Source organism: Macrobrachium nipponense, chromosome 6 (genome assembly GCF_015104395.2).
Source record: "Macrobrachium nipponense isolate FS-2020 chromosome 6, ASM1510439v2, whole genome shotgun sequence".
In the NCBI taxonomy this organism is placed as follows: domain Eukaryota; kingdom Metazoa; phylum Arthropoda; class Malacostraca; order Decapoda; family Palaemonidae; genus Macrobrachium; species Macrobrachium nipponense.
The window spans coordinates 29,540,844-29,552,271 of record NC_061108.1 but is presented as its reverse complement, the minus strand read 5'-3'; the positions used below and the strand labels follow the sequence as shown (position 1 = coordinate 29,552,271).

Sequence of the window (11,428 nt, the reverse complement as noted above, 5' to 3'; positions counted from 1 at the left end):
ACAAAAATTGGGATAGTTTCCTAGAGTATAAATTTAGAAGTAAGGAAGAACATCATAATCTAGACAATTCCTCAAATAAAAATGAAAGTTATAACATGTCTTACAGGAAGAGTGTTGGATTCTGCTTATCAAATTGGCAGTTATAAAACTATTGTCAACTGCGAGGGGCCAAACTTCGTGTAATAAATTTCCTGGGCCTTAGGTGTTGTATAGAAATTAGCAGTTATGAAACTATTGCAAAATGCAAGGGGTTAAAGTTCATGTAATAACATTTTCTGGGCCATAGGTGTGGTAGTCGATTCTTGAGTGATGCTATAAGGCAAGTTTGATGATAGTTTCCCTACTTGTTTTTAATTCTTGCTTGTTTTTCTATACACTGAGTGTTATATTTCTTACTTCTGTTTTTCAGCACTGTGCACACCCGACATACAAGAAAGAAAACAACAGATGAAGAATCAGCCAGCAAATGTCAGTCTTGTGAATGAGTGCTATGACTGAAAGAGACCATCATTCTGAAACAACAGCTGTACAGCACCCACTGTACCATCAGTACCATGCTCTTTGTTGTGAGCTGCAGAGGGCACAAAGGTAAATCTTTCATTGTTAATAATGTGGTCATCCATTTTCAGAACCTTTGAAATGTGTAAGTGTGTTCAAGGCTCATTGTAAGTTAGGCAGGATGATTTTTATAATTTTTATATAAACAAAAATTATATAATTACAGTAGTATTTTGTGTAAAGTCCATTTGCCTTTACCTAACAATACAAATGGGAAAACATGGCTATTACTTTTTGCATTTTAAAGATAAGAAGTTAAGCATTGGCAGTTTGAAGAGGTTAGGGCATTGGCAGTTTGCTTTTTTAGGTTAACATTTGTTGAATGTAGAATGGTATGGGATTTTTTTCATTTACATTGTATTAACCCCAGCAGGTCCAACCATATTACTGTTGCCAGATCAAAGCACCCATACAAATGGTAGTAAGCTTTCAGAATTCCCAGAAGCCTGTGGACTTAGACAGACACAGAAAGGCAGCCAAGGAAATAAACATAATACGTACAGTCTATCCCCGCTAATCGAGGGCTCCAGATTTGTAGATCATGCATTCAAGGATTCTGTATGGAGCCTTATATACTCAATATTTGCTGTAATTTGTTTATATTTATGGTATTTCTATGAGAAATATCCACAAATTACTGAATTTTCATATCAATTTCATGATTAGATGTATTTTTTTTAGAAAACTATTTAAAAAAGGTATAAATATTGTTAGTGGGCTTTTCTTGAGTTTGAACGTTTCTTATGTCGAACTTAACGTTTTTCAAACAAAATTTTCGAGAAAATTTTGTATCATTTGTCAAACAAATGCTCGTATACTTTGAACTGACTGATTATCTAGTTTATACTTGTATTCAACGGCCTACTGGGTCTTACAAGTTAAACTGTATTCAATTTTTTTTTCATTGGCAATATAACTTTAATGATAGCAATATTCAACAAAATAATAAAAGTATAAAGCATTTAATATAAAATTTAACATTAATAAACATTACCTTAATATAATTTATCTAGCCCTAAATCCCCAAAAACTGCACCAAAATTTACCACATTGGCAACCCTGTTACCTCCTATTCTGTCCGCCAGTTGGCAACACTGTCGTTGACAGATACGAAAACCTTCCCTCAAATCAGTTGTTAACGAGCGCCCGTGTTGTTACATCACGGCCGCTCTTTATAATTTCCTTAAACATTTTTGTGCTTTAAAGCTTCATTATTTGTTAAATGAGACTTTATATGAATTACCACTCACGCATTACATCACGAAATAGTGAATTAACTTTGATTTATGTTGTGGTTCTTATCTCAAATTACGAACTTTTGCGCGACCCGGAACTACTGACCTGTCCAATTCTACAATGGATTACCAAGAAATTACGATGCTTCCTTCTGCCAGCAACATCAGGAACTGCCCCGCCCGGTTTTGTGGGACAAGGATGGAGTAGCAGGAGTATGAACCCCATGACATTTGTAGCTCTTGGTCGTGGACGGTTTGTGACTTGACTTCTCGTTGTGACGTATGTAAGCCCTGGTCTCGACGAGGATATGACTGCTTATATGAAACGCCAAACAATCTTGCAGCGTAAAAGATCGGTTAAGGAGAAAAAGAAATTGATTGCTAGAACTGTATCTAACGAATTCTTTGACTTGGGCGCTCATGATTCTGGCTCTTCGGTATCGGTATCGTACGACTCCGATTCCGAATTAATTGATGCTTTGCCCCCTGTACAACTGGTAATTAGTGAAGTTATTTCTGATGTAGATTCGAAGATTTTGGCAATGGAAACTACCTGGAAACAGAATTTTAAGAAATTACAGCTTAGTCTAGATAGAGATATTTCTGCTAAGTTTAACATCTGTCAGAGAATTTTCAAGAAGCCTTTACTAGAATGTCTAACACACTTTTAGATTCATTTTCAGCTCCTCGTCAGGTACCTGTTGACAGCACCATGGGTAACGGTGCGACAGATACCCCGGCTTGTGAACCCCGTCGTGGCGAAGGCCTAGGGGGGATCCGGTCTGGCAGGTGCCTAACGAATCTTTACCCAACGTGTCCCTGTTAGTCCCGTAACAGTGCCAAAGGGCGCTTATTTAGGAGAAGGGGGGTAGGGATATTAGTGTCAGACCTAAGATAGCTAGTCGTCAGGATTTTACTTCGAGGAAGTTTCTAAGTTAGGATCTGACGATGATGATGATGATGACGCGGATTCGTGTGTATTGATGTTTCCTCGAATGGATGTCATGATGTAGAATTCAAGAAACTTTTTGATTTAATTTTGAGTTTTCTTCTCAGGCGAGGCCTAAAGAGCAGAAGCAGCCTCCGCCTCGTTGTATTACAGAAGGGATTTTTCTTGACGGTCCTTCCCGGTCACGGGAATTTTTACGTTTTCCCTTTGCCCAGAGGTTCGCGAGAGTGAGGGCGGACGTTGCCGCTAAACTTTCGAAGGTGATCGGGGAAGGGAAGAGGAAGCTCTCTTCTCTCTACGACACCGGAGAGGATTTTACCAGGTGCGGAGATTCTTCATTCTCTCGACCCCCCAAGCCAAATCCTGATTTTGTCCGACTTTCAAGTCAACCCTTGCCTTCTAAGGCTTCGGTCTCTGTCTCAATTGAAGATTTCATACAATCAACTTACCTGTCAGATATATACATAGCTAAGACTCCGTCGTCCCCGACAGAAATTCAAATTTCGCGCCACTCGCTACAGGTAGGTCAGGTGATCTACCGGCCTGCCCTGGGTGGCAGGACTAGGAAACCACCTCCCCGTTTTCTATCATATTTTTCTCTGTCGCCGGTGGTATCACATTGTTGTTATTACCTCCTGACTTGGATTCTTTTTCAACATTTGATCAACGTTTTTTTCGACTTTGGTGACGTATTTGGATCGTGTTTTGGCATTCGCTACTGTGGACTGTTTTTTGGAATAACTCTTTTGGATTTTCTCAGGATGTCTGATTCTAATGTGAGTGTGAGAATGTGTGTGAATGTAGGCTGCAGGGTGAGGATACCGAAAGCTTCGGTTGATCCTCACACTGTATGCCGTAAATGTAGGGGGGTGCAGTGTTCTGCTAACTAACACTTTCGTTTAAGGAATGCGAGAGTTTGAATGCAGAAGAATGGAAGACTTTGACTTCTTATTTGAAGAAGTTAGAGAGGGATAGAGTTAGAAGACTGAAAGGTGTGAATTCAAGGCCTATTGAGCCTTTTAATGATAATTCTAACCCTACTTCTGGAGATTCTCCCTATAAATCTCATTCTCAGAGTGTCTTTTCGGATTCGGCTTCGGAAATCGCCAATCTAAAAGCAACAATTCGAGACATGAAGTCCAAGATGGCGGACTCAAAAGGTAAGGCTAGTGATAGTGAAAATTTTAGTGAAGTGAACCCTATCAGTGTTGTGGAGGGGGCGTTTGATCGTCCCTGCGGCGCTCCCAGGCCTAGACCTCTTCCAAGCTCACATGCCCAGAGGAGAAGGAAAGTCGAAAGCCTTAAGGAGGTCGTGGGGAATCCCCAACGGTCAGACGTCCCTTCAGCTAGCTTTGCTTCATGGCAGCCAGCTCAAGGACGCTACAGAAAAAGCGTCCTTCGCGAGTGTTTCTCGTCCTCTCCCTCTCCCTCACCTAAACGAGGGTGGAAGGAGTCGACCGTATCGAGACCGCTGAAGCGTCATATGAAGCAAGATATCGACTCTAGCCCGGAGCGCTTCTCTGATGACGCCCCGTCTGCTATCAAGAAGGCGAAGGTGGCGTCAACGTCATCTGACGCTTATGAGGAAGTACCTTATCATGCTTCTTCCCCTAGTGATGACGAAGGGCGCCAGGCGCTAGACGTAGGAGAAGCGTCAAGGAAGATCATTATGGCGGTGCAAGAACAACTATCATCTCTTGTGGGAGTTTTAGAGCGCCCACCCCGTCGGAAGGACGTGACGCTTCCTATTAAGAAGTCTCGTCCTCTCGCTCCTGCTCGGAAGACGTCTTTTAGAAGTGAAGCGTCAAATCAAGAGGATCGTAGACGTGCGCTCCGTCCAAGATTGTGACGCCGAGTAGGAAGCCCTTAGAAAGCGAAGCGTCTTCCAGACGAGAAGCGTCATCTAAACGTCAACAAGAGAACGTCATCCATGACGCTCGGAGAGCGGGAAGCGTCATACATGACGTCTTCTAAAGCGCGAGAGAAGCCGCAGGTTGTGACTCCTTCCAAGTCGATCAGAAAAAGTTCTGAAAGGAGAACAGAAACTCAGGATTATCCACGAGTTCGAACGAAACTCGGAGGATGAAGATCTTGAAGAGAGGGCTTTGTCAAACTATAAGGTGTTAACTACCATGCTTCTGGAGGAATACGGAGACGAGTTGACTCCGGCTGCTCCTCCTTCTCCGCGCTCGCTCTTTTCGAGTGCGAAGGCGAAGAAGACTTCGTCTTTTCTGAAGATGAAGCCCACCACATCTCGATGAAGCGGGCTTTACACGCCTTAGACGCCTGGATGAAGTCGAAGAAAGACTTAACCAGGACAGTATTTTGCATGCCTCCAGCAAGGTTAGCTGGGAAAAGAGGCATATGGTACAAGACGGGGGAGGATATGGGTATGATCTCCCTTCTCTACAGAGGCAGACTTTTCGACGTTAGTTGACGCTTCAAGCGTCCTAGTCTTAATTCTGCCCGCATTACTTGGAGTATTTCGGAACTGGATCATCTCCTCAAGGGTACTGTTCCATGTTGGAAGTATTCAACTTCTTAGATTGGTCCCTTGGGGTGATGTCCAAGAAAGCTCACGATTCGCAGGGAATCGAACCTGAAGCCTTGCTATGCATTTTGTCGTGCATCGACAAAGCAGTACAGGATGGATCTTTGGAAGTCTCTGCATTATTTGGAGCAGGTCTTTTAAAGAAAAGGACAGTGTATGGCGCCTTCTTAACAAAGGCAGTCTCGCATGCGCAGAGGGCAGCTCTGCTATATGCACCTCTTTCGGACTTTTTGTTTCCTTCTAAGTTAGTGAAGGACGTAGCTCACTCATTAACTGAGAAAGCGACACAGGATCTTCTGACGCAGTCTGCTAGGAAGAAGAAACCTGCTTTAGTGTCGGACAAGAAAGAACCTAGCACTTCTAGGCAGCCCTTTCGAGGTGGTCCGATCTCCAGACCTCCCGCAAGAAGGAAGGCTCCAGAGAGAAGAGGTAGGTCCGCCTTTCGTCCCTTTAAAAAGGGCAAATGAAACATTTCTCCTCCAAACACCAGTAGGTGCCAGACTCCTGGAATTCGTGGAAGCCTGGACACTGATAGACGCGGACGCGTCTTCACTAAAGATCATAAGGAAGGGATATCGTATCCCTTTCCTGAATACTCCGCCCCTAACGTCTATACCGAGGGAACTATCAGCCAAGTAACAAGGATCCTGTGCTGAGGGATACCTCTTCGATCAATGGTGGAACAAATGTGGGACAGAGTGCAGTGGAACTAGTACTGGATCAAAACTCCCCGGGGTTTTACAATCGCCTTTTTCTAGTGCGAAAGCCTCTGGGAGGCTGGAGACCAGTACTAGACGTCAGCGCTCTGAACAAATTTGTCTTTGTTCAGAAGGAGAAGTTCTCCATGGAGACTTCTGCTTCAGTCCTAGCGTCATTACGACAAGGAGATTGGATGGTGTCTCTAGATCTCCAAGACGCCTACTTTCACGTCCCGATCCACCCTTCATCGAAGAAGTACCTCCGTTTCATGACGGGGGAGGATCTTTCAGTTCAGAGCCTTGTGTTTCGGCCTGTCCACAGCTCCTCAGGTCTTCACAAGCCTGATGAGGAATGTGGCGAGATTTCTTCATCTCAAAGGAGTGAATGTCTCGATGTACCTAGACGACTGGCTCATCAGGGCCAGATCGGAGAGACAGTGTTTGGAGGACTAAAAGTTAACACTACAATTGACCAAGGCGTTGGGATTGCTTGTGAACCTCGAGAAGTCTCAGATGACCCCCAGACAAGACCTAGTCTATCTGGGGATTCGGATGGATTCTCGGGGTTTTCGAGTTTTTTCCTTCGCAAGAGAGAACAGAAAAAGGTTTGAGGATAAGCTCTCTCCTTCTTAGAGAAACAGCAAACGTCAGCGAGGGAATGGTTGAGCCTTCTGGGGACGCTTTCCTCGCTGGAACAATTCTTCCCTCTCGGAAGACTGCATATCCGTCCACTTCAATTCTTCCTCAAGAAGTCTTGGAGCTGGAAAAACGGACAACTGTCGGACGTTTTCCCCATTCCAATGGAGGTAAAGGCACACCTACAGTGGTGGTTGCGGCCTCTGGAAGAGAACAAAGGGGTCTCTCTAAGTTCAAAGAACCCAGACCTAGTGTTGTTCTCCGACGCGTCGGAGACGGGTTGGGGAGCGACATTAGGCTCGGAGGAAGTGTCAGGCACCTGGGAACCAGCACAGGTGTCCTGGCACATAAATTGCAAAGAGCTCTTCGCCGTTGCACATGGCTTTGAAGAGTCTAGAACCTCGGGTGTGAGACAAGGTAGTACAAGTAAACGTGGGACAACACCACCGCACTTGCCTACATTCGAAAACAGGGAGGGACTCACTCATCGTTCCTTTACGAGCTCACGAGGGGACTTAGGCCTACTTTGGACGTCTCACAGGAACATCTCCCTGCTGACAAGATTCGTACAGGGAGTAAGGAATGTGAGGGCGGACAGGCTCAGCAGGAGGAACCAGGTCCTTCATACAGAATGGACTCTGCACGAGGAAGTATGTCGCGATCTCTGGTCTCTGTGGGGAACTCCTCACGTTGGGATTCTATTCGCACATACATTTCAAAAAGGCTCCCAGTGTTTTGCTCGGTCGTGGAAGACCCCAAGAGCATTATGGTAGACGCCCTTCCTGCTAAACTGGTCTCGAGTGGACGTGTACGCTTTTCCCCCATTCAAAATCCTGGGGTTAGTATTGAAAAAGTTTGTGGCGTCAAAAGAGACGAGGATGACTTTAATAGCCCCCTTTTGGCCGGCCCAGGAATGGTTCACGGAGGTGGTAGAGTGGATCGTAGACTTTCCAAGATCCCTACCAGGAAGGACGGATCTGCTCAAACAACCACACTTCAAGAGGTACCATCAAAACCTCCCCGCTCTCGCTCTGACTGCCTTTCGACTATCGAAAGACTTGTCAGAGCGAGAGGCTTTTCTCGCGAAGTGGCAAGCGCGATCGCGAGAGCTCGCAGAACCTCCACTTCGAAAGTATACCAGTCGAGTGGGAGGTCTTTAGAAGGTGGTGTAGAGCCAAGAAGTTGTCCTCCTCCTCTACCTCTATAGCGGAAATTGCTGATTTCTTGCTATTCTTGAGGGTAAAATCGCATCTAGCTGTATCCACAATAAAGGGATACAGGAGTATGCTCTCGGCTGTGTTCAGGAACAGAGGTTTAGATCTGGCAAATAACAAAGATCTCCACGATCTCATAAGATCATTTGAGACGTCAAAGTCTAAGGAGCCAGTACCTCCGAACTGGAACTTGGACGTAGTCCTCAAATACCTGTCTTCGGATAAATTTGAACCTCCTCATCAGGCCTCATTTAGAGACGTAACTAGAAAATTGCCTATTTCTTTTATCGTTAGCAACAGCAAAAAAGAATTAGTGAGTTACAAGCTCTGCAGGATAAAGTAGGATTCAAGGGAGACTCGGCGATTTGCTCGTTTAAGACTCTGTTTTTAGCGAAAAAACGAGAATCCCACGAATCCCTGGCCTAGGTCATTCGAAATCAAGGAATGTCTAGTCTAGTAGGCAGAGAAGCAGAGAGGTCTCTATGCCCTGTTAGAGCTCTGAAGTTCTATCTTCAGAGGAAGCGTCAGTTGGGAGGCTCTAGACAAGGTCTTTGGTGCGCGGTAAAAGACCCCACAAGACTGATGTCAAAGAACGCTCTAGCGTTCTTTGTAAGAAACGTCATTACGGACGCTCACAAGGTCTGTCCGGACGAACAATTACAACTTCTGAGGGTAAAAGCTCATGAAGTACGAGCGGTTGCGACGTCTCTCTCGTTTTATAAAAATATGTTCGTCTTAAAAACATATTAGATACGACATAGTTGAGATGCAACTCGGTATTTGCATCTCATTACTTGAAAGACGTGCGTGTGACGTATGAGAAGTGCTTTTCTCTAGGTCCTATTCGTATCGGCAGATACGGATTTGGGCTGGGTACGGGAGCCTGGACACCAATCCTTAATATGTATATACTGTTCTTCTGTTGGATATGGTCGAGAATCTCTTCGAACAATGGAGGATTCAGGCTCGCACGGGCGGCCGTCTATGTTGTTCATAAGAATTCTCGTCATATCCAATTAGTTGAGTATAATTTTTTTTTTGAAAAATTATGTATGTGTGCGTAGTGGTTTTTGAGTTACGGTTGTTGTGACGACGTTCGGGGATAACTCGTAACAATCCTTAGTTATAACACATGGTTAGGATCAGGTGGTCGGGATTGGTTGTGTGCTCCTTCATAAGGTGTATTGTCATATAAGTGGATCAGCACCCATTGACAAAGTCCTTTTAGGCTCTGCTGAGTAAGTGGGTAAGACCCCATCGGCAGACCCACAAGAACTCTTGGCCATAGATCACATATCTCGCTAAAGTTTTTCTTGAGGTGATGCAGACTACTGGGCAAACACCACAGTCTACCACCTATCAGGTAGGAACCAAGGTTTTATTTATACCTACAACATATGTTGTTTACCTGTCTATCCCATATAGTAGCTGTCTCTTACCCTCCACCGAAGGGTGCCAATCAGCTATGTATATATCTGACAGGTAAGTTGATTGTATGAAAATGATATTGTTATGTTACAATAAAGTTTCATACATACTTACCTGGCAGATATATACAATTAAAGGCCCACCCAGCCTCCCCGCAGGAGACAGGTGGAAGAGAGAAAATATGATAGAAAACGGGGATGTTTTCCTAGTCCTGCCACCCAGGGCAGGCCGGTAGAATCACCCTGACCGACCTTGTTAGCGCAGTTGGCGCGAAATTTGAATTTCTGTCGGGGACGACGGAGTCTTAGCTATGTATATATCTGCCAGGTAAGTATGTATGAAACTTTATTGTAACATAACAATATCATTTTTATTGCCATGGAGTCTGTTATGAGCTCCTTACAAGAAGCTCAATCCTTCAATATGTGGGTCCTCGGAGGGCTTTAATGTATATCAAGGACTCCGGGTTTGTTCCTCCTGATGCTCCTCTTTTTGAGAAATTCTGCTCATCCATTTCAATCGCTTCTGTACATCAGAATGAGCTTGCTGCTTCAATGCAGCCTTTCTTGTTTCTCTAAGGCGTAACCTGTATTTGTCGCAGTTACCCTCCTCTGTATCGGAGATTCAGAGAACCCGTCTGTTGTCTTCTTCTCCTTTTGGCGATTTCCTTTTCGATATTTCTGTGCTTTCTGAGGTTTTGAAGGAACATCAAGGTGATGCCTCTTCTCAAGCTCACTGGGCCTTATCAAGAGCTTTTTCCTCTGGTCTTCCTCCCGTTCCTTCAAGGAGTAAGCGTAAGTTTAGGACCAGATCTGTACCTTCTGCTCCAGCCCAACAACCTCCTCCTGCTCTTTTTTTTCCAGAGTACATCTCAGGTTGCTGGTGCCTCTTCCTTCATCCTCTGGTGCTCACCCTTTGAAACGCGGGAGAGGTTCTTGGTGTGGCTCTAAGGGCAGAGAAAGAGCTCAACCTCCAGGAGGACCTTCTTCTTCTTCTTCTTCTTCCTTGTCTCTGCGTAAGAATTTTCGGAAGTAGGAGTCATCACCTCGCCTGGAGACCGCAGTAGGAGCTTGTCTCTCCCACCATTGGTCCAGCTTGGCAGGGGAGAGCGGTGGATGCTTGGGTGGTGGAGGTCCTGAAGGAAGGTTACGAGATCCCTTTTGTTTCCAGACCTCCACTTTCCAATCGTCCTCTCGAGTTCAGCAGTTATTCCCCTCACTCAATCAGGGGTCAAGCCTTGGAGAAGGAGCTTTCGGCCCTCTTGGAGAAGGATGCCATAGAGCGAGCTCCTCCTTCTCCCGGGTTTTACTCTCGGATGTTTGTAGTTCTAAAGGCCTCGGGTGCCTGGCGCCCCATCATAGATCTTTCGGTTTTGAACAAGTTCATTCTAAAGTCCAAGTTCAGGATGGAGACGGTCCAGACTGTTCTTTCATCCGTCAGGAGGGGGGACTGGATGATTTCCATCGATCTGCAGGATGCTTATCTGCAAATCCCCATCCATCCAAGAAGCAGACCTTACCTTCGGTTTTTCACGGACTCGGGAGTTTTCCAGTTCAAGACCCTTTGTTTCGGCCTCACACTGCTCACAGGTCTTTTCTCGGGTGATGGCTCCTGTTTCAGCTATTCTGCATCAGTTAAACGTAAGGATGCTTCGGTATCTGGACGATTGGCTAGTCCAGGCCAGAATCTCTAGAGAAATGTCTCCGGTCGAGGGAGATAGTTCTGTCTCTTTGTGTCGAGTTGGGCATTTGTGTCAACTTCGACAAGTCCAATCTAATCCCTTGCCAGATCATGACTTATCTGGGGATTGTTTTGAATTCCCAGATTTTGAGGGCTTCTCCCGCTCAGAAACGGATAGACAAGCTTCTGAGTCTGATCGAAGAATTTTTGTCCTCCGTAACGCAGCCAGTTTCTCTTTGGAGGTCTCTCCTGGGCCATTTGTCATCCCTCATCCAACTGGTTTCCCGGAGGTCGTCTCAGAATGAGGGTCCCTTTCAGTCGACACTTCGCCAGTCATGGGATTTTGTGTCCGAGGACACGATAGTCGCCTCTTCTCCACAATGTCGAAAGGATCTCTGTTGGTGGATGCAAGTTCACCGCCTCAAGTCAGGGCATCTCTTCTTTCGGTTCCTCCGGACCTAATTGTTTTGGTCAGACGC

General features: G+C 45.3%; 1 pseudogene; it reads left to right on the top strand.

Moving 5' to 3' along the window:
- The first annotated feature begins 529 nt into the window (after positions 1 to 529).
- The window catches only part of LOC135216824 (zinc finger protein 184-like), a 60,101-nt pseudogene continuing 49,202 nt past the window's right edge, over positions 530 to 11,428 (top strand).